Source organism: Notolepis coatsorum (assembly GCF_963971535.1).
Source record: "Notolepis coatsorum genome assembly, chromosome: 5".
Taxonomy (NCBI): Eukaryota; Metazoa; Chordata; class Actinopteri; order Aulopiformes; family Paralepididae; genus Notolepis; species Notolepis coatsorum.
In genome coordinates, this window is record NC_140169.1 from 114,636,259 (window position 1) to 114,660,841 (window position 24,583).

Genomic DNA, 24,583 nt, shown 5'->3' on the forward strand with positions numbered 1-24,583 from the left:
AGTGTGTAATAGTGTAATAGTGTGTAATAGTGTGTAATAGTGTAATAGTGTAATAGTGTAATAGTGTAATAGTGTGTAATAGTGTAATAGTGTGTAATAGTGTAATAGTGTGTAATAGTGTAATAGTGTAATAGTGTGTAATAGTGTAATAGTGTAATAGTGTAATAGTGTTATAGTGTGTAATAGTGTAATAGTGTAATAGTGTGTAATAGTGTAATAGTGTGTAATAGTGTGTAATAGTGTAATAGTGTGTAATAGTGTAATAGTGTGTAATAGTGTGTAATAGTGTGTAATAGTGTGTAATAGTGTAATATTGTGTAATAGTGTTGCGGGTTGTGTCATTGCACTCAGTAGGGATATCCTCTTTGATTGGCCTATGTTGACCACTCCCCCGATCCTTAGGCCGTGCCCCCTTTTTGTATCCTTTGAACCGTTTGTCATAGAGACTCGCAAGAGACCCTCTCCCCCGTTGGCCGGCGGTGCACAGGCGTCACCCACACTTTCACAATTTCCCCCGCGCGGAATTGTCTAGTTAGTGTGGGTGACGAAGCCAGGTTGCCAGCCACACGATACATATCCATACTCTTTTTATTATGTACTGTCCTGTGATGTCTTGTGTATTATTATTATTATTATTATTATTATTATTATTATTATTATTATTATTATTATTATTATTATTAGTGTGGGTGACCTGGCGAAGCCAGGTTGCCACCCACACTATACATATCCATACTCTTTTTATTATTTATTTATTTATTCCACCGATTTTGCAAACACTTTGCAACACGTAAGCGTTCGCGCCCCATACACGTGAAAGGTATCAAAACGAGCGGCTTGCCTATGGCAACACCGGTCTCCGAACTCGTAAAGTTTCACCGCACCGTCTGGCTACGAATCGACTTTAAACGGTAAAATATCGGTCCCATTGGGAATGCATTGCATTTTAGAGTGTAGCAGCTGAAATAATCTTTTTCCCCCTACCTTGGGTGAATTGCGAGTGTGATCTCAATTTTGGACGTAGAAATAAAACAAACACATCAAAACGATGACACGGCTGTCAACCCGCTCACAAAAGAAAAATAAATGGAATTGGACATTTCTATCTCAACTGACGACCATTTGTTTGAAGGTTCTCCTCCCCATTGACCGCCATGCAATCGCACTCTAGAAATCACATTTTTCACACTATTTTTTAGCCTTCTGTTCCGATCGCCGAAGGAGTGCCACAATATCGCACGAATGTCACAATATCGCGCACAACCCTTCGCCTACTCGTTGTAGTGCTCATGTGCGCGTCACAACGCTTCATCTCTTATAGTTTTCTTTTAATCAATGTGACAATGCAGTCATGCATCTGCCTCCATAGAAATATGCAAGTCATAGTGATTGCTTCACCTGTGTGGCTCATGGCTCACTCATGATTGGTTCAGCTGTGTGGCTCGTGGCTGAGCTGCCAATGACATCATCCACTTAACCCATCATTGGCCATCACTGTGTTGCAGTACTGAATTGCTGACAGCGCCCTCTGTCTTGTGGGTTGTGTCATTGTACTCAGTAGGGATATCCTCTTTCATTTTTCATTGGTCCATGTTGACCCCCTTTCATTGGTCGATGTTGACCACTCCCCCGATCCTTAGACCACGCCCCCTTAGGCCACACCCCCTCAGTGTATCTCTTGAACCGTTTGTCGTAGAGACTTGCGGATTGTGCCATTAGTCGATGTTGACCACCTTTCATTGGTCGATGTTGACCACTCCCCCTGTTGACCACCTTTCATTGGTCGATGTTGACCACTCCCCCGATCCTTAGGCCGCGCCCCCTTAGGCCACACCCCCTCAGTGTATCTCTTGAACCGTTTGTCGTAGAGACTTGGGGATTGTGCCATTGGTCGATGTTGACCACCTTTCATTGGTCGATGTTGACCACTCCCCCGATCCTTAGACCACGCCCCCTTAGGCCACACCCCCTCAGTGTATCTCTTGAACTGTTTGTCGTAGAGACTTGCGGATTGTGCCATTGGTCGATGTTGATCGGAAAAATCCGAAAACTCGAAAAAATCCCAAAACTCGGAAAAATCTAAAATCCGAAAAAGTTCAAAAACTCGGAAAAATCCCAAAACCCGAAAACTCGGAAAAATCCGAAAACTCGGAAAAATCTAAAAAGTTCCAAAACTCCGAAAAATCCCAAAACTCGGAAAAATCCGAAAACTCGGAAACATCAAAAATCCGAAAAAGTTCAAAAACTCGGAAAAGTCCGAAAACTCGGAAAAATCCAAAAACTCGGAAAATTTCTAAAACTCGGAAACATCAAAAATCCGAAAAAGTTCAAAAACTCGGAAAAATCCGAAAACTCGGAAACATCAAAAATCCGAAAAAGTTCAAAAACTCGGAAAAGTCCGAAAACCCGGAAAAATCCGAAAACTCGGAAACATCAAAAATCCGAAAAAGTTCAAAAATTCGGAAAAGTCCGAAAACCCGAAAACCCGGAAAAATGCAAAAACTCGGAAAATTCCGAAAACTCGGAAACATCAAAAATCCGAAAAAGTTCAAAAACTCGGAAAAGTCCGAAAACCCAAAAACTCTGAAAAATCCGAATACTCGGAAACATCAAAAATCCGAAAAAGTTCAAAAACTCGGAAAAGTCCGAAAACCGGAAAAATAGTGTGTAATAGTGTAATAGTGTGTAATAGTGTAATAGTGTAATAGTGTGTAATAGTGTGTAATAGTGTGTAATAGTGTAATAGTGTGTAATAGTGTAATAGTGTGTAATAGTGTAATAGTGTGGCCAATCAGGCCTACCCCGGAAATAGCAATGGTTGCGGAACAGCTACAGGCGCCCTGGACCACATCCTAATGACTAATGACGGGTTTCTGCCTTTTTTCCCTGTGACCTCCAGGCCCAGTGCTGATGTCCCCGAAGCCTGGGAGTCTGGTGGAGTCCTACCCAGAGCTGGGCATGGGCAAGGGGCTGAGCAGCTCCCTGGACACCCGCCGGTCCCAGAGCAGCTGACTTACATCCAGGACCAGCTGAGCTCCAAAGAGGACCAGAGTCATGTTTGCATGTATTAGCTCTAGAATTGCCACAGTTATCCAAGTAACAGGTGAACGTCCAAAGGAACCATAACTGATTTAATGAGCCATTCGCAGTTTCACTGTATCGGCCATGTGTACTTAGACTTGCATGGCTTAATCTTTGAGACAAGCATATGCTACTGGCAGGATCAACCAGGTAGCCTCCGATCCGAGGTGGGCTCACGCGGACGCCTCAGCGAGATGTGACCCGAGAAGCGACATTTTGTTTTTGCTACATTTAATTTGAGTCTGTTTTCAGTTATCCAATTCGAAATCATAAATAATTCACTCTGAAGTATCTTATTCACTTGTTCTGTGCTCTCAGCGGATGCATATATAGTTGTATCATCAGCATAAATCGCTGTACCTGCACTTTCCAATACATAAGGCATATCATTTACAAATATAGAGTAAAGGAGGGGTCCAAGACAACTTCCTTGGGGAATACCACACTGGAGTGTTACCATATTTGACATGGAACCATTAAATATAACACATTGTTGTCTATTAGACAAGTAGCTTCTCATCCATTCCATGGCAGTGTCTTCAATACAATACAGTACAGTGTAATTTCAATAATAATAGGTCATGATCTATGATGTCGAAATCCAAGAGCACTGTACCCACAACTAACTTCCTATCGATCAGCTGTAGCCAGCTATCTGTAAGAGATGTTAAAGCAGTTCCTGTAGAGTATCCTACTTTGTATGCATGCTGGAAATCAGAATTAATGTTGTTTTCGTTTAAATACTTTTGAATCTGCTTGAACACAATTCCTTCCAATTACTTCCAATTCTACCTATTACTGGTAAAATACTAATGGGCCTACTGTTTGAACCTGTAAATGGCTCTTTACAGTTCTTTGGTAGTGGAGTTACTTTGGCTATTTTCCAAGGCTGAGGAAAGACACTCTCTTCAAAACATCAAGGTCCCCCATTTTGCAATTCTTAGTGACATTGATCAGCGTTGTCCTGAGCTAGCCAAGTTCGTACGTGGTGCTGGAAATCCTTGAAAAATGCTTGTATTTCAATGTGCTGTTTTCAAGGTTTTAAATGTGCTTCAATTGTGTATAAAGTGCTGGAAAGTTATTGTTGAAATTGTAATTGCATTTTCATAATAAATCGCTATCTGACTGAATAGTTTGGATTTTGGTCCTGTTATTACAATATTTATCATCTCCGTTACATATAAGCTTGCTGTAATGTCTAACTTGCTGTGCCTAATCTGATCGCATCTGTATGATCCAAATGCAAAGGATGGCATGTCAATTTGAGTTGCTTTTTCTGTCATCTGCGACATCTTCTGTCAAGTTCTTCTGTCAGTTACAGTGGGTGACAATATTGTCACAAGGAAAGATGAAATTACCTACCTGGGTTCCATCCTAGAGGCTAATCTCTCCTGTGACAAAATGGCATCCAATGTAATAAAAAAAAAGTCAACCAACGAACTAGATTCTTGTACCGGATCTCCTCTCTGGTAAACAAGAATACCCTGAAGACTCTGGCAGGAGCACTCATTCAAGGGTACTATGACTATGCTTGCACCTCATGGTACCAAAGCACCTCAAAGGCGCTAAAAACAAAATTACAAACATCTCAAAACAAACGGGTCAGACTACTGCTTGACCTTACTCCTAGAACCCGCCTCACCCCTGCCCAATTTGACAACCTAGGATGGCTTAGAGTAGACAACAGAGTACAGCAACTTGCAATGGGCCTGGTCTACAAGACACACTACACGACCAAGGTACCCATGTACATGGCAAAATATTTCCCAAAGGTCAGTGAATACCACGATCACAACACCAGAGGTAGCTCCACAAATCATGTTAAACCCAGATTCGGCTCAAACAAGGGACTAAACACGTTTCGCAATTATGCCACAACAATGTGGAACGCCCTACCCAAAGCTGTAAAGGAATGTGAATCACAACCCACATTCAAAACCGCTCTTAAAAGAGCACCTACGGGAGGCTGCAATTCGAAACTGGCCACCGTAAATGCCCAAAACCCCCACCACCTCCTAATAGACAGTCTCCTCCCCACCGCATGTATATATTCCCTCCCCGCCGTATGTATATTTCTCTCCCACCCACCCACCCCCTCCTAATGTACAGTCCCCTCCCCATCATATATACTCTGTCAGGATCTAGGGGTAACAGTACTGTATATTTGAATACCGTTTATGTCACAAATGTATCAGTACTAAATACCTATATGTCCCTATGCCATAAATGTCATGTATGTTGTGTATGTCATAAATGTCTATATGAATTGAAAATGGGGGACCCTGATGGAAACAAGACAAGCGTCTTTCTCAGGTCTGCATCCCCTTAACAATTGTATGTATTGAGCCGTACTGTATTGTACCCATTCTGCAATCTGTTAAATAAAGTTTTCATTCATTCATTCATTCATTCATATATGTCCTGATGAATAGAAAATGGGGGACCCTGATGTAAACAAGACGAAAGTCTTTCTGAATGAATGAATGAATGAAAACTTTATTTAACAGATTGCAGAATGGGTACAATACAGTACGGCTCAATACATACAATTGTTAAGGGGATGCAGACCTGAGAAAGACGTTTGTCTTGTTTCCATCAGGGTCCCCCATTTTCAATTCATATAGAAGTTCTCTGGTCTGCATCCCCTTAACAATTGTGTGTATTGAGCTGTACTGTATTGTACCCATTCTGCAATCTGTTAAATAAAGTTTTCATTCATTCATTCATTCAAACTTTATCCGACTTGCTTTCACGCAAACCAGTGTAGCACGTCACTATTCTGCTGACGTCATTCATTCATCTAAGCCAATGGGAGGTCACATTGTTATACCAGGAGTCATACCAGGCACACAGACCAATGAGAGACGTCGATATTCCCCACTGAACTAAACCAGGAAGTAGAAAACGTTCATTCTTATCGGCAAACTTCGTCATTATATGCCAAACCAGTTCGATTTTTTAAAATCTGCTTTCACAGTTACATTCACACCTCTCACCCAACCTTAGGTCATGTCATTAATCCTTACGTAAACCACTTCCCCGCACTTAAATGGAATCTAACGTCACACGTTAAGCCCAAACTGAAGATTTTGGCCATCCCGTTTTAAACAGCGTAAATATGACATTTCTCTTCGTTTTTAAAGCAATCAATTCATTTTCGCCAACTCCTACACATCATAGCTAGTATCGCTCCGTTTTTAATAACAATCCGACCGTCGCAACATATACTAAACACATAATATTCGCTGACGTCCACGGTTTTCCACGTGTGAGCTCGCATACTTTTACACTGCCAGTGCAGTAGGTGGCGGTATGTGTATTTTCGAGCTCAGCAGAAGAATAGACGGCTTCCCGTAGTCACACACTTCAAAGCCCCAGTGAGTGACGTACATCAAACGTCTCGACCCCGGCCCGGCCAGTCTTTCTCTGCTCTTCGAACAGAAAAGACCGGTACTTCATACCTAAAGTGATTCTATACTATTCCTACAACGGATTACGCATTTTCGTTATTTTTCATTCGAAAACTATATACACAGACCGCAGATTTCAGTTCCAGCTGACTCCGAAACAGGTTTGTGATGCAGAATACACGTTGGAATTACAATTACAGTCACTGTGTGTTTGCATTGTGGCTAAGCTCGCTAGTAGCTACTACCGCATTAGTTTAACGTTAGTTAATACATTGACATGCTTAGTCTAGTGGTGAGAGCTATGTTTGTATCACAACTACAACGGACTACTAATTTAGTGTACAAGCATGCCTTAGTGTACAAGCCAAGACTTTCGATGTATTAGCGAACGTTAGAATCATGCTATGCTACGCTACACACTGCATGCTGTTGGCGCAGCAGCCATTTTCAGCAAAGGTCTAGACAGCCTTGGGCTACTAAGGAGGAATAAAAGACGCCACACACTTCATTGCAGTTTCACACACCACTGACCGAATCTCACAAGTGAGCCGGCAATGATCCCTTTATTGGAACCAGCTGCGTAATTGTCAAGCTGACAAGTATGACGTCAGCATAAGAGCATTAAAGAGATGCATCGTTCACAACTGTTCAACACCCCCACTTGATCTTATTCTGATAAAACCTTTGACATACATTTACATTTTCTTTTCTTTCATTTTTAACCTTCAACACCAAAAATAAAATACACAAACTTTTCAAGCATGACCTTTGTTGCAGGTTTGGTTAACATATCAGCTACCATTTCTGTTGTTGGACAGTATTCAATAATAATGTTTCCATCATTTACTGCAGATCGAACAAAATGATATTTAATGTCAACATGTTTACACCTTTGGCGACACACAGGATTCTTTGAAAGTGCAATTGCCCCTTGGTTATCCTCAAAGATTGTCACTGGTGCATAATCATTTTCACTATCCATTCCTTTTAATAACTGCACAAGATAAAAACTTTCCTGTGTAGCAGCTGCCAAAGCCATATATTCTGCTTCACATGTGGATAAAGCAACTGTAGGCTGTTTCTTAGATTTCCAGGAAATAACAGGTCCTGTCTGACATAGACTAAAACAGTACCCAGTTGTGCTCCGTCTGTCATTTTGATCTGCTGCCCAATCAGCATCACAATATGCAACAAGTTTTAGTTTTGAATCACTTCTCTTGTAACACAACTCCTGGTCTACAGTTCCCTTCAAGTATCTCAACACATGTTTTGCTGTTACCATATGCTGTTCTTTTGGTTCGGATAAGTGTTGAGACAACTTACTGACAATAAAACTTAGATCAGGTCTAGTACATGTCATTACATAAATCAAGCTGCCTACCACTTCACGATACCTCTTTTGATCAACAGATTCACCTTCATTGTCAAATTGTTGTTTATACTCACATGGAGTCGATCTTGCCTTGCAGTCAGACATGTCAAACCTTTGCAATATTTTCATGATGTACCTTTTCTGGTTCATCTTTATTTCACCATCTGTCTGTGTGAAATCAATGCCTAGAAAGTTCTTAAGTTTGCCAAGATCTTTCATCTTAAATTTGGCTCCCAAAATGTCTTTTACATTTTGGATTGTTTGACTGTTGCTTCCTGCAATGATAAGATCGTCAACCCAGATTATCAAAATAATCCTTTCACCTTTAGATGTTAGTTTATTGTAAACACAATGGTCAGCCGGGTTTTGGATAAAACCATTTTCACTTAGATAATCATGGAGCATTTTATTCCAATTCCGTCCTGATTGTTTCAGACCATACAGTGATTTGTTAAGTTTACAGACCAGTTTCTCCCCCTTCTCTGACTTAACCTCAAATCCTTCAGGTTGCTCCATAAACAACTCACAGTCTATAGGAGCATGTAAATATGCCGTTTTAACATCCATTTGATGCAACTCCAAATTATGTTCTACTGCAATTTGCATTAGACTACGTATAGAGGTCATATTTGCGGTTGGAGAAAAGGTTTCCTTATAATCAATACCAGACACTTGACTATAGCCTTTTGCTACATACCTGGCTTTGCATGTTTCAACTGGGTTCTCTTTCACTGTGTAAACCCATCTGCCCCCCACTGCATGTTTACCTTCTGGCAGTGTGGTCAGGGTAAATGTGTCATTTTCCCTCAGTGAATCCATTTCCTCTTCCATAGCTTTAGTCCATAATTGAGAATTTGGTGATGACATAGCCTCCTCCAATGTTTGGGGCACATCACAAATAACTCTATAACAGTAATCAAGGGTTAGTTCTTCTTGGTCATCAGATTCGACTTTACACTCATAATCCTTCAAATATTGAGGAGGTTTTCTTTCCCTTTGTGGATAAGATTTACTCTGGAAATATTGAGGAGGTTTTCTTTCTCTTTGTGGATAAGATGTACTCTGGCTACTTTGGCCTTCACCTGTCTCAATGTTATCACAAATCTCATTCTCCTGTGACTCTTTTGTGAGTACATTTGCCGCACGACCACAGGGAGGGAGGGGAGGATTTACACAGTGTATTAGGGGACATCATATTGGGATAAACTAATTTAATACAAATGAGCTGGGGCTACCTCACTGTGGAGGTCAGACCTCTGATACCATGGGTCAGGGGATTTTACCTCTTAAAAGGGAAAAACCTTGTTAGACATGACCTGACAACAAATAACCTAAACACTAGGACCTGGCCAACGAGGATGATGTAGGAACGTTATACTTTTTCATTCATAGATTCTTCCAAAAATACCTTCTAGAAATTAAGTGTGTTTTTGATTGTTTTCTGTTTTATTCCCGGTAAAGGCTGTAATCTTCACTCGCACACCGTGCGAGTAATTGATTTTTTCCGGTTCGCACACACATATTTCTAGGGGCATATGCGAGCAATATGGTCGCACTGTAGAGCCCTGTTAATACTTGAATACGTTTTGAAATAAAAACCGCTACTTTTATACAACAGTCAACAAAATATTGATTTATGACCAGATGTCATTTCGGGACCGGTCCCGTCGGGTGCAAGAGGTTAATTGACCTGTAGTTCACACAGCACAAAGATTATATAATCCTGTGACATGATTGGAGGACATATACAAGCTTATATTATAGTCTACATAACTAAAATAATGTGTGCTAAACTATTTACAGTTTTGGTCTACGTGAGATTATGTGCAAAATAAATCTGGATTGTTTTTCAGTAAAGCGCTCCTTTAACTTTCTGGTCTGTGTGAATATTTGAAACCCCATCTGATTTGTTCATTATCTATCGCAAAATTTAGTGAGAAGAACAGCATGCCACGCAAGGGGAAGAGGTCTCAGGCTGCAAAACGACACTGCACTAAGGTCGTGGAGGTAAGTGACAGCAAGGTATGTAGTCCACCTTTCCCATGCACAGCTCAGCAGGAAGTTCCGGCTGCAAAACGACGCTGCACTAACGTCGTGGAGGTAAGTGACAGCAAGCTATGTAGTCTACCTGTGGTTTGCACAGCTCAGCAGGAAGTACAGTGTGAGGTTCAACAGGTCTTAGAGGTTTTGGAAAAGGACACTGTGCAGCAGGAAGCACGCATCCCACCACCGCCTGTGATCTCCGTGCAGGCGTCCTATAGTCAAGCTGATGACCGATATGACGGTGAGTTCCGGAATCAACAGTGTGCCTGTATGGCACTGACTTTTCTAGCATACGTGAATGAACACCAGAATGAGGGCTGTGACTTGAAGGAGGCTGATCTTAATAAAATACTAGATAAGGGACACAGTGTGTACAAAAAAACCCTCAAAGCGCTGAGGGATCAAGGTCGTGACCGTGGCCTCTACCATTTAGACGTGGAAGAAACGCCACTCGCCATCGAGACTGAGCACCATGCGTACAGTGTGCATAGATCCACTGTGCAAATGGGATATATGAAAGACCAGGGAAGGTCTGGCATAGAGGACTGGTTTTTGAATCTTCACACAAGACTTCAGTGTCTGTCTGCAGATGTGAGCCATGCTCTGCTCACTATATCACCATACACCATTGCCGTGTTTAGAGACCAGTCTGGGAGGTATGGATTGTTTGACTCTCATAGCAGAAATGCTGACGGGCTATCTGAGCCTAATGGAAAGGCTGTAATGATGACATTCACACAGTTGGATGATCTGTTCGACAAGATTTACACGCTGAATTTCTCGCTGCACAACTATACTGACATGTTTGACAGTATGCAGTTTGACTTCATGCAAGTGACATTTGTACCTACAAAGACTCCGTCAGACCATTTGCCTCAAGTGCCACAAGTGCAACCGGATCTGCATGACAAAAGGCCTGTGACGGTGACTGTCGGAGCCAAAACTGAATTTGGACTCCCAATCAGCACAGTCAATGCACCATCCACAAATGTAACGGAAGAGGCTCCACAGATGTCTAGTAAATTAAACAAAAGACAGCGACAAAGAGCAATTAGGAATCAAAGAAAAAGCTCACAACTGTCTGAAGCGGATCTGCATGACAAAAGGCCTGTGACGGTGACTGTTGGAGCCAAAACTGAATTTGGACTCCCAATCAGCACACGGTGTGTGCTGTCAGTCAATGCACCATCCACAAATGTAACGGAAGAGGCTCCACAGATGTCTAATAAATTAAGCAAAAGACAGCGACAAAGAGCAATTAGGAATCAAAAAAAAAGCTCACAACTGTCTGAAGCTCCCAAAAAGAAAATATCTCGGAGGCAGAGATATGAAACAGATAAAGAGTTCAGGAAGAGGAAGCAGCAAACCATAATCGAGAAGTACCGAAATAATGAAAAATATAGGCAGAAGCAGAAGCAGACAATGAAGCAGGTGCAGGAGCAGAAGTACAAGCATGATCAACAATTTCGGCAGAAGCAGAAGCAGGTGATGAAGCAGGTGCAGGAGCAGAAGTACAAGCATGATCAACAATTTCGGCAGAAGCAGAAGCAGGTGATGAAGCAGGTGCAGGAGCAGAAGTACAAGCATGATCAACAATTTCGGCAGAAGCAGAAGCAGGTGATGGTGCAAAGGTACAAGCATGATCAACAATTTCGGCAGAAGCAGAAGCAGGTGATGGTGCAAAGGTACCAGTTTGATGCCATTTACAGGGCCAATAGGAAGCGATATTTTCGCATGAGATACAGAACAGATTTGCATTTCAGAATGGCCCATAATCTGCGCTGTTCATTGAAAATAAGAGGCAAATACAAAAAAGTCCAAAGATTCCAGCTTTTAAACAAAATCGATGAAGGAAATTGGCTACTTCAGATGGCAATGGCCACTTTCCAGGAGCACATTAAAGCGGGGCCAACTTTTATATGTACAGTGTGTCACCGTGCTCTTTTCCCCAATCAGGTGAAGGTTTGCCGGCGAACTAATTACAAGAACAATCCACATGTGGTTACTGCCTGTTTGACAGGAAAATTTGTTCATGTGTGTGGTGGTCAGTGTGGAGGCCCTGAGCAATGCACTGTGCCTGAGGAAAGGAGAGTTGAGTGGATTTGTCCGACGTGTGATTTGCATTTAAAGAGAGGAAGACCTTCGTCCATAGCTGTGGCAAACAAAATGGAGTTGGCACCCATTCCCCCAGAGCTCTGCAATTTGAATGTGCTGGAAAGACAACTTTTGGCCAAAGTTCTGCCCTTTGCCAAGATTGTCACACTTCCAAAAGGTCAACAGAAAGCTGTACATGGAGCTGTAGTGTGCGTGCCATCTGAGGTGGAAACCACAGTCAACACCCTACCGAGACTGCCCAGCTCATCCCACTTGTATAGAGTGAAGCTGAAGCGACGTCTTATTTACAAAGGCTATCAGAACTTTCACACGGTCAATATGAGACATGTAGTTGCAGGCCTGTCCAAATTGATTGAGGCACACCCAGACTATAGAGAGGTGTCGATCAGAGATGATGCTGACATGTTTACAGAAATTATTGAAGACCTGCTACAAGACCCACCCACTGATGCACCAATAAATCGACCAGACACGGAGTTTGACAGCTGTGATGACTCGGAAATGCTTGAGATGCAAGCAGACACAGAGTTTGACAGCTGTGATCTGCCAGAAATGCAGTGTGAGGTTCAACAGGTCTTAGAGGTTTTGGAAAAGGACACTGTGCAGCAGGAAGCACGCATCCCACCACCGCCTGTGATCTCCGTGCAGGCGTCCTATAGCCAAGCTGATGACCGATATGACGGTGAGTTCCGGAATAAACAGTGTGCCTGTATGGCACTGAGTTTTCTAGCATACGCGAATGAACACCAGAATGAGGGCCGTGACTTGAAGGAGGCTGATCTTAATAAAATACTAGATAAGGGACACAGTGTGTACAAAAAAACCCTCAAAGCGCTGAGGGATCAAGGTCGTGACCGTGGCCTCTACCATTTAGACGTGGAAGAAACGCCACTCGCCATCGAGACTGAGCACCATGCGTACAGTGTGCATAGATCCACTGTGCAAATGGGATATATGAAAGACCAGGGAAGGTCTGGCATAGAGGACTGGTTTTTGAATCTTCACACAAGACTTCAGTGTCTGTCTGCAGATGTGAGCCATGCTCTGCTCACTATATCACCATACACCATTGCCGTGTTTAGAGACCAGTCTGGGAGGTATGGATTGTTTGACTCTCATAGCAGAAATGCTGACGGGCTATCTGAGCCTAATGGAAAGGCTGTAATGATGACATTCACACAGTTGGATGATCTGTTCGACAAGATTTACACGCTGAATTTCTCGCTGCACAACTATACTGACACGTTTGACAGTATGCAGTTTGACTTCATGCAAGTGACATTTGAATCAGACATGGAGTTTGACAGCTGTGATGACTCGGAAATGCTTGAGATGCAAGCAGACACGGAGTTTGACAGCTGTGATGAGCCAGAAATGATGGAGATACAAGACTGTGTTGAAAAGCAGCAACCACCCAATGCAGAGAATGAGAAAGAGGCACTCAGACCTGGACTAGGCCTAGATAGTTGCTTGCAACCTCTAGACATGGGACAAGAGACGCTGACGTATGGTGATGGCATATTTAGCATTGCCCCCGCACAAGGAAACAAGCCCGTCGGCTTCTTCAAGGTCCCCAGACTTGAAGCAATGGCTTTCCCTGTCCAGTTTCCTACCGGAGAAAATACATTGGATGCTGAAAGAGCAGTGCGGCTGTCTCCAAGCATGTATTTCAACGCAAGGCTTTTCTGTGTCGATAATCGTTTTGCGAGAGACCAGAGCTACCTATTCTTTGCCCAGTTTGTCACCGAGACACAGTTGGCCACAAACAGCATGTCCATCCAGTTGAGGAAAGGCAAACCCTTTAGCCGAGATGGACGCAAAATATGCAACAAGATGTTACAGGACAAGGTGGAGGTCGAGAGGCTGGTGAAAAACAGAGATGCAACCCGATTCATGCAACCGCTGAGAGGGACTCCAGCTTACTGGTCGAAAACGATGAAGGATCTGTATGCCATGGTCAGACAACTGGGGACGCCTACCTTTTTTCTGACCTTCTCGGCCGCAGAATTCCGTTGGCCAGAAGTTGTCAATGCGATAAAATCCCAAGAAGGTCAACGGGTTAATTTCGATGAGCTGGACTGGGCCCAAAAATGTGACATTCTCAGAAGCAACCCGGTGACGACCATGCGCATGTTTGACAAGCGGGTGGATGCTCTGATGAGAGAGCTGCTGCTGTCTCCGGCTCATCCAATTGGTGTGGTTGTGGATTACTTTTACCGGGTAGAATTCCAGGCCAGAGGGAGCCCTCACATACACATGCTCTGTTGGGTAGAAAATGCCCCAGAGTTTGGCGTCACCGATGACGCCAAACTATGCGAGTTTGTGGACCGCTACATCTCATGCCAGTTGCCTGACAAGGACAAGGAACCGTTGCTTCACAAGAGTGTCACAGAGCTTCAAATGCACAGCAGAAACCATTCCAAGAGCTGCAAGAAAGGTAAGAAAGCATGCAGATTTGGATTTCCAAAACCACCAATGCCAATGTCGTTCATAACCTATCCGTCGGCATCATATGGCGTCGATGAGGGTGAAGGTACGAGCAACGCGGGTGAAGGTACGAGCAACGCGGGTGAAGGTACGAGCAACGCGGGTGAAGGTACGAGCAACGCGGGTGAAGGTACGAGCAAAAAACGTAAGCGTGCAAAGGTCAGCAGCAAACTACAGACAATGGATGCGCAAGCAGCCAAACGTAAACTCCAACCAGTGTGGGCTTTACTGAACGACTCCAGCGCGCAAGTGGACAACCTGACACAGCTACTGACGCAGTGCAAGTTGACTTATGCGGAGTACACCAAATGTGTCCAGGAAATGACAAATGCCAGTGTCATGGTAATGAAGCGTGATGTCAAGGACTGCTGGGTGAATAACTATAATCCATATTTGTTGACGGCCTGGAACGCCAACATGGACATCCAGTACGTTCTCGACGAGTTTGCGCTCATTCAGTACATGCTCAGCTACATCACCAAACCGGAGCACGAGATGAGCGAATACCTGGCGAAAATCATCCGTGAGCTCAGCCCAGAGAGTGTGCCTGAACGAGAGGAAATGAAGCAAATCCTTCAAGCCTACTCAAAACACAGAGAGGTCAGCGCTCAGGAGGCTGTGGCCCGTACGTGCAGTTTGAAAATGAGAAAATGCTCACGTCAGGTTTTGTTCCTACAAACTGATGAGAATGGACTGAAAATGAGTCTCCCGCTCAGCCAGCTTCAGTACAGACCAGAGGATGACGAGAACGTATGGATGACGGGTATTCCCGACAGATACAGAGCCAGACCACGAACACTGGAGTTTGAACCCATGTGCCTTGCCATTTTCACATCCCACTACAGAGTGCTCTACCGTGAGCAGGGGACCAGCGGAAATTGCCATAGGCTGTTAAACGACATGGGCATCATTCAGAAACGCACGAGGGGGAAACCTGCAATTATCAGATACGGTCACTTTTCTCAGAAGAAGGAGCCAGAGAAATTCTACGGCAATTGGCTTAAACTGTACCTCCCCCATCGTGACGTGTCCAAACTGAAAACCGACCTTTTACCCACACACAAAGCGTTTCACGACCAGGCCTGGGTGACGATACCCGGGATCCACGACATGGTCAAAGTCTCAGAATTTGTTAAACTCAACAGAGAGAAGTTTGAGAAACACAGTAAAGTGATGGAGAAAGCTATGGACAAGTTCATCAAGGATGGTCCTATCGAGGATGCATGGGGCAGATTTGACCCCGAGAGTGAGGTGGTCCAGTTGGAATGCATGGCTGAGCGAAGTGACGCTCAGCTGCATGAGGAGGAACAAGATGATGTACCGGCGTACATTGGTGGAGTTATTCCAGTCATGGACGCTCCCCAGATGAGCCCCGATTTTCTGCGCACAATGTGTCAGAACCTCAACCGGGCACAAGCATCCATCTTTTACTCTGTTCGCGATTGGTGTATTGACCGCGTGCAACAACATGAGCAAACCCCCCAACAGTTCTTCTACTTTGTCACCGGTGGTGCTGGCACTGGGAAATCCCACCTCATAAAGTGCATCCACGGTGAGGCAACAAGGATACTCCGGCAACTCCCCAGACTGTATGATGATGACATATCCATGCCAACCGTTATACTGGCTGCATTTACAGGCACGGCAGCTTTCAACATCTCTGGTAACACTTTGCATTCGCTCTTGAAGTTGCCAAGAAGCCTACAGCCACCCTACCAAGGACTAGGAAATACCTTGGATGTGCTGCGGGGAAAGCTGTCGGATGCAGAGATCATCATCATCGATGAGGTTTCAATGATTTCCAAGCAACTGTTTGCCTACGTCGACTGGAGACTGCAACAAATCAAAGGCAATAAGAAACCGTTCGGTGGCATGTGTGTAATAGCGCTGGGCGATTTCTATCAGCTCCCCCCATTGGGGAAAAACAAACCGCTCTGCGTACTTGAGGAGGCCACGATCGACCTCTGGCAATGCCACTTTGAGATGATCACGTTGACCGAGATCATGCGACAGAGAGACGACCTTCCATTTGCGGAGCTTCTGAACAGAATCAGAGTCAGGGAAAAGACGCATCCGATAAGCCACATGGACAAAGCTCTGCTTGTTCGGGCTGTGCGTAACCCCGCCCATTGCCCTAAGGATGTCATGCACATCTTTGCAACCAACAAAGAGGTTGCCAAGCACAATGCCGCTACTTTGTCTGCTCTCCATTCCCACATCACCCAGATAGATGCACAGGATTACACGAGAGATCCAATGACGGGTGAGATGGACAGACTAGAAAGGCCGCGTAAGGGAGATAAAAGCGATCTGCTAGACATACTTCAAGTTGCCGAGGGTGCCTGTGTCATGATCATGCGGAACGTCGACGTTGAAGATGGGCTAGTCAATGGAACATTTGGCACGATTGGTCGAATAGTCACCCAGACGGCCAACGGTGCTACTGAGGTGACCATGCTTGGGCTTGTGCTGGACAATGCAGATACAGGACAGAGATGCCGCCAAAGGACATCTGGTCGTGGTGACAACTTGGTCTACATCGAGAGGGCAGAGGAAAGGCTGAAATTCAAGAAAGTGACTCGCAGGCAGTTCCCCATCAAGCTGGCTTACGCATGCACCGTTCATAAAGTCCAAGGCATGACGACACAATCTGCCGTGGTTTCATTGAAACGTATCTTTGCACCAGGCATGGCCTACGTTGCTCTGAGTAGAACGACTTCACTGCAAGGACTTCACATCATCGACTTCAATGAGAGACAGATATTTGCTGATCCTGCAATCACCGCTTCATTGGAGTCGATGAGGAAAGCCTCGTTTGACACGGTTATGCCACTATTAAATTATGTACAGCCAAAAGAAAATGGCCAAATATTAACAATTGTCCACCACAACACGGAAGGATTACCGGCTCATATCCAGGATACCAAACGGCATCACGAGTTGCCACTTGCCGATGTTCTGTGCCTCACCGAAACTCACCTCTCTGGCTCTTTTGTTGCCGACAGTCTGCAGTTGGAAGGGTACACCATGTTCAAACGCAACAGACATGAGTCGTACACAAACCTTCCTCGGTTGGCAAAAAGAGCGGGCGGTGGTGTCGCCGTCTACGTGAGGGACCATTGCCAGGCATTTGAAAGGCATTTCCTGCAAAATGTGACTGACCTGGAGTGTGTCGTTGTGAAGGTTGAGGCCCCTGTCAAAGCTTTAATCGCTGCCGTGTACAGACCACCAGATTACAGTCCTTGCCAATTCATACCAAAACTGCAGGCGCTTTTGGACACTTTGGAAATTATGAATCATCAGCCAGTCGTAGTCTGTGGAGATTTTAATGAGGATCTACTTTCCGGATCAAGGAAGCCCATATCTGAACTGTTTAACAGCAGAGGATATACCCAACTGGTCCGAGAAGCCACCACTGACAAGACCACATTGTTGGATCACATTTACACTTCAAGACCGCAGCAATGTCTACAGTCTGGAGTATTACGCACATATTGGAGTTACCACAATCCTGTATACTGTATTTTGAGCTCTACTTAGAACTTTGCGTCATTCCATGTAGCCATTGTGGTTGTGGTTGGTGTCGGGAGTGATTGTAGTCTGTGAACTTGTGGTGGGTGCAGTGGTTTTGGCTGAAACCACTGTGGTTGTTGAAAAAAGTACACGAAGAAAAAAGTACACCGCGCAGGGACCGGACGGCCCCCCCGAAATACCCCGTTCGTCACGTTTAAATAGATGGATCTATTAATAGATCTACAAAACGAACAAAATGTGTTCCGTAGTCAAAATTATTACGATTATAACCTCCCTTCTTTCTCTTATAAAAGTACAGGTTATCATCAATCAGATGGATCTATTAATAGATCTACAAAACGAACAAAATGTGTTCCGTAGTCAAAATTATTACGATTATAACCTCCCTTCTTTCTCTTATAAAAGTACAGGTTATCATCAATCAGATGGATCTATTAATAGATCTACAAAACGAACAAAATGTGTTCCGTAGTCAAAATTATTACGATTATAACCTCCCTTCTTTCTCTTATAAAAGTACAGGTTATCATCAATCAGATGGATCTATTAATAGATCTACAAAACGAACAAACTGTGTTCCGTAGTCAAAATTATTACGATTATAACCTCCCTTCTTTCTCTTATAAAAGTACAGGTTATCATCAATCAGATGGATCTATTAATAGATCTACAAAACGAACAAAATGTGTTCCGTAGTCAAAATTATTACGATTATAACCTCCCTTCTTTCTCTTATAAAAGTACAGGTTATCATCAACTTCTCTCTCGCTCTCATTCTGTTGTGTTCATATAAAGCTGCCGTGGTCTCTCTCTCTCTCTCTCATTCTGTTCTGTTGTGTTAATATAAACTTTGGATAAGCCTAGCCAAACAAAGAATGTACCTGAGTGGACTGTTAGTTCTTTCCCTTTTGCTGTGACCTTGGCGTGGTGGGAAAGCTTGTGTGCTTGTGTGCCCCAATGCTTGTATATCTTATCATGTGTTGTCATGCTTGTTTATATGTTTGTAAAAAAAAAAAAAAAAAAAAAAAAACATGTTTGTTTATGTTTGTTAAATATATATATATAATAATAAATAAAAAAAAAATATGAGATGGAAGGCGGCTACATGGCGTAGTGGGCAAGGCGCTTGCCACGGAATCTGGAGACGCTGGGCTTGCCTGTTCGAGCCCAGCGCTCCACATTTGCTTTCAGTTTAGCTGGTCGTTCGTACTAATACACATTGGCCGTATTAGGGGGTGGGAAACTGATGGGTGGGGATTGGGCGTTGTGGACAGCGACTCCTACAGGTCGGTTGGTGCGCCTGCGCAGTAGAATCAGGAAGTGTCGGGGCAGCGTGAGCCTCCCACGCGTTACTCCTCGCCACCGAGAGATCGAGCTTTGCATGACCTCTAATAAAAATGTAACTAAATATCCGTTTGGCGTAAAAAATTAAAGACGTCATGGTTTGATTAAGCCTAGTCGAACACTCATCTCTGCCACTCGTATAAACTGCCTCGAGTGGAATGTACCTGAGTGGACTGTTTGAGTTAGTTCTTTCTACGGATGCACCGAATGGGAAATTCTTGGCCGAAACCGATACCGAAAATAGGAAACAGTTGGCCGAAAACCGAATGCCGAAAGGCCGAAAATGATTAATATAAATATATATATATATATATTTTTTTTTTAGCTACCTGATTATGGCAAAATACATGATTATGGCTAAACTTAACTTAAATAATATTAATAATCACTATGGGCCCATAAAACATTTATTCAGCACTTTTGAATGCATACATTAATTCCAGACTGTTAAGACTAAAAGACTACAACGATTGATGACGACTTCCTGTCCTCGCATTTCCATTTCCGGTTTAACGATAATACATTTTCAACAACAGATTGCTGCTAATTAAACACTTCATTTAAACGGAGTAACGTTAACGTTATGTCGAGTTCATACGTGTAGTGTAGTATGAGCCGAAAGAGCCTTTTTAACCATTGTCGGCCGATAATTTTCGGTAGCCGAATTTTCGGTGCATCTCTAGTTCTTTCCCTTTTGCTGTGACCTTGGCGTGGTGGGAAAGCTTGTGTGCCCCAATGATCCTGAGTACTATGCCAGCATGAGCAGATCCTCAAAGGTTCTACCTTGCTGTACTAGTCCCAGGTGAGAGGTCAGACTAACAACAGCAACAAAACTCTTTAATTACAAATATGTTTATGTGAATTTAGGGCACGGTGCCAAGTTCAGTAGCTATGTGATGACAGACGTCAACATCAAAACAAGTCTGCATATCCAACTGGTTTAGGTAAGGAGAATTGAAATCTTATCCTTTGGCTACATCCGCATTGTATAAAAGCTACTTGTGATAATGTAATTGTGGTAATGCAATCGTGATGCACCTTGAATTGACTATGCAGCACTGATCAGAGATGTTTTGCGTTGCTTTTGCAGATGATGGAAACAGCCGGTGTATGGTGACTGACGCATCCTGGGGTTCAGTAATTGTTGAGTGAGAAGAGACCTTTGATCTGCCACTTCTTGGACACATGGTGCCATGAGAAAGGGTGAGTATTAAATAATACAACACGAAAGGGAGTTTGTGTTATAGTTAATAAAATCACATCTGTAGTCATATAGATCTTGACGGCCATGAAATTAGAAAGAGAATCATTGCAGAGAGAGTGTCATTGCACTACACAGTAGGGATATCCTCTTTGATTGGTCTATGTTGACCACTCCCCCGATCCTTAGGCCGCGCCCCTTTTTTGTATCCTTTGAACCGTTTGTCATAGAGACTCGCGAGAGACCCTCTCCCCCGTTGGCCGGCGGTGCACAGGCGTCACCCACACTTTCACAATTTCCCCCGCGCGGAATTGTCTAGTTATTATTATTATTATTATTATTATTATTATTATTATTATTATTATTATTATTATTATTATTCCCAGTGTTGGGGGTAACGCTGTTACAGTAATATATTACTTTTAGCAATAACGCGTTACTAATAGGATTTCAGTAATAGTATTACATATTTATTACACGCCAACACCCGAAGTGTTTATTGTTTTTTTAGGAATTCATCCAGTGGGACTGATTATTTGGTAATGATGAGGCCTAATCCGGGAAAACTTGTCAACACGGCTCAAAAACGGATCACAGCGCAGGCGCATCAGGCAGCCAAAGCCGGAAATAACGCCGTTTTGAGCCATGTTGACAAGTTTATTAAAATTATTTAAAATGTTTATTAGCAACGCCGAGCTTTCAAACCCTAGCGTCTGTCTGTCCGAAACCCTCGTGCAACTGTGAGTACCTTTGAAATTTCTGTGCGAGACTTGTACGACAAGCGTTTTGTTAAAGAAAAGCGAGACAGACTTAATTGTGAGATTTTTTAATGGTCAAGTTTCAAGTTCAAGTTTCTTTATTAGTTGTCATACAGAAATACAGAATACTTTTGCATGAACTCTTTCTGTTCTTTCTTTCTGTTCTGGTCGTAGAAGGGACTGTGTATTCACGGAGCGCGTTAGCTCGTCCAACGATGTTGGCGTGATTTACAGTCCCGAAAGGGGCTAAGTTCTGTGGTGCTGAACTGGACAACGAGAGGCAATCTAATCTCTCTCTCTCTCTTTCTCTTAAAGGGGAACTCCAACATTTTGGGAAATTAGCTTATTTAACATCTTCCCTGGAGTTAGACAAGAAGATACATACCTTTTTTGTCTCTGTGCGTGCATTTTAGCTTTGGGAATAGATGCTCCGTTAGCATAGCTTAGCTTCATCACTGGAAGTGAGGCAGGACAGTAGCCTTACAGTGCCTTACAGTGTATTGCAAGGTCTGACATTGACCAAACTTGATATACATGACCTTGGTGGGCTCTAGGTCAACTCCTGAAAAGGGGGTCAAAGTCAGACTTTGCAATCAAAAGTTAGGGGGCTAATAACCTTTGCCATAATTTCAGTGCGCCCCCTAACTTTTGATTGCAAGGTCTGACATTGACCCCCTTTTCAGGAGTTGACCTAGAGCCCACCAAGGTCATGCATATCAAATTTGGTCAATGTCAGACCTTGCAATACACTGTAAGGCACTGTAAGGCTACTGTCCTGCCTCACTTCCAGTGATGAAGCTAAGCTATGCTAACGGAGCGTCTATTCCCAAAGCTAAAATGCACGCACAGAGACAAAAAAGGTATGTATCTTCTTGTCTAACTCCAGGGAAGATGTTAAATAAGCTAATTTCCCAAAATGTTGGAGTTCCCCTTTAACACTTTGAGTGCCGGGACCCGTCTTTAGACGTCTTTCCTGGCCATGCTAAAGTTGCCGGGGGACGCTGTACAGCGTCCCTATATCAATATTTCAAAAATCTGCGATCGGATTCATAATGTCCCTCCGCTGGCCTGAGATCCACCAGCAGGACCCACTGAGCTCTCTGGCGGTTCAGGAGCGCCATCTGGTGGCCGATCGGCGCAACCGCTTAACAGGAAGCGCAGTAGAGGTTTTGCTGGTCGGCCATATTACTTCCGGACACTCGGTATAGGTTCCGGCACTCTAGCTCGTCACACTACATAGCGATCGATTGCCAATAACTCGATAAACAACATGATTTGGATTATATACCATTATACAAGCTGGAGATGGACCGGGTAATAATATATCCCATAATGATAAAATTTCTACTCGACGATGATCGCCCAACGGCGCGCGGAGACTGGGGTGAGTTTCAGCGTGTAACGTTACCGTCTTCGATAATAACTGATATTATCAACATTTGACCCACATTAGATGATTGGTATAACGCTGCCCACGGAATTATAAACGCCCCCTCGCCCATCCGGTCAACATCAGATGACGTGTAGTAACTTCTAGAAGTACGTCTAGTTGGAATTTTTTATATCGCGCTGATTGCCATCAAACTGTATTTCATCATCAATATAATGCATTTGGGGCTATATATCACGTTCTGGAGAAAGCTGCAGAAAGAGATGAAAACATACTTATACATTAGACCATACTTTACTATGAATATGTGAATGAAAAAGTTTAACGTTGCTACACAATGAACAATAGACAAATAGCGCTGGCAATCTATGGTATATCATTAATTTAACCTTAGGCAACCAAAGTGTTAAGAACATTATGTGGCAGAATAGTAAACCCCCTCCACCCCATTACCCTCCAACCATCCGTTCACCTTTCGTCTCTCACCTTCAACCCCCCCCAAACCATGCCCCCCTCCCCATCTCCTAACTCCCCCTCCCCCATCCTTACCTCGTCCCCCTCACTCGATACCACCCCCCTCCCCATCTCCTAACCCCCCCCATCCAATCCAATCGTCTCTCCCACCTGGACACACCCACCTTCTATGACCTATAATAGACCAGCGCTTCCCCTGTCTCAAGGAGCCCGTTTATGGGACCCAGGGCCAGGGGTCTCGCCGGGTCTCTCCAGCCAATTCTCCTGGGTTGTAAGCTAATAAACCATATCAACTGAGTCTACCGTTGTCTGAGTAAATCCTTACTCACATTTCACCCACAATTCACAAAGACTGACACGAATGTATATCTTCAGAGGGTCTCTCCATGTATTTCACGAGAACGTAATGCAAAAGTAGTGTAATGAGTAACATGTTACTCTACACAGACAGTACTATTGCCCGTAACAGTCAAATTAAAGTAACTAGTATATATACTATTTTACATTTTGAAAGTAACTTGCCCAACACTGGTTCTTCTTGGGCCCCAGGACAGTTCTCGTCAGTATTTGTGAAGACGCACCACTCTCTCCTAAAGCTAGAAATCAGAGAGAGAGAACCCTCTCTGAACCCTCCACACTGGGATGTAAAAACTGGGGCTCAATAGAGTATAGACAATGGAATAGGCCATGGAATGTTTGTGTGATCTCTTACACCCATTAGTTTTATATTCTGATTTAGTCCTTCTAGCCATGCTAGAATATGCATCCATTCATTCAACCTTCATTTATACTCGAGAATCATTGAGAATGGCCCTCAATTGTAATGATGTCAAGATTACAAGCAAGTTGAAATAAATAGTCAAAACACAGATGAATTCACATCCATAAGTTAGTAGAGAATAGTATCTGTTGAAGATCATTCCAAGAAGCTGAGGCAGTAAAACAAAAGGCTGACTTTCCCAGTTCAGACCAGTCATTTGAGCAGGTCAGATATGGTCCATAGTTCCCATCCAGCATCATTGTGATATAAGGTGGTAATTTCCCGGAATTGGCTTTAAAGATAAACAGATACCAATGTTTATTTTGCCTCTCTGCCAGAGAAGAACAACCCACTTGATCATACAGGATACAATGGTGAGCATCATATCTATCACCGGTAGCCATCTGAGGGCAGAACGATAGACTGTGTCTAGGTGTTTAAGAGTGGAAGAAGCAGCCTTTCTATCCATCACATCTCCATAATCACTGACAGGAAAACTGCTTCAACGATCCTTTTACCACTAATAAAAGTAGGAATATGAACCACATTTGGGTGTAAGAGCTCACACAGACCTTTTAAGGCCTCGTAAAGTCAGAGCCCCATTCATTATCTAT

At 43.5% G+C, this 24,583-nt stretch overlaps 1 protein-coding gene across 1 annotated transcript in view; it reads right to left on the reverse strand.

Moving 5' to 3' along the window:
- The window catches only part of LOC311228313 (1-phosphatidylinositol 4,5-bisphosphate phosphodiesterase beta-1-like), a 397,421-nt gene that overhangs the window by 94,667 nt on the left and 278,171 nt on the right, over positions 1-24,583 (reverse strand). The window lies entirely within an intron of this gene.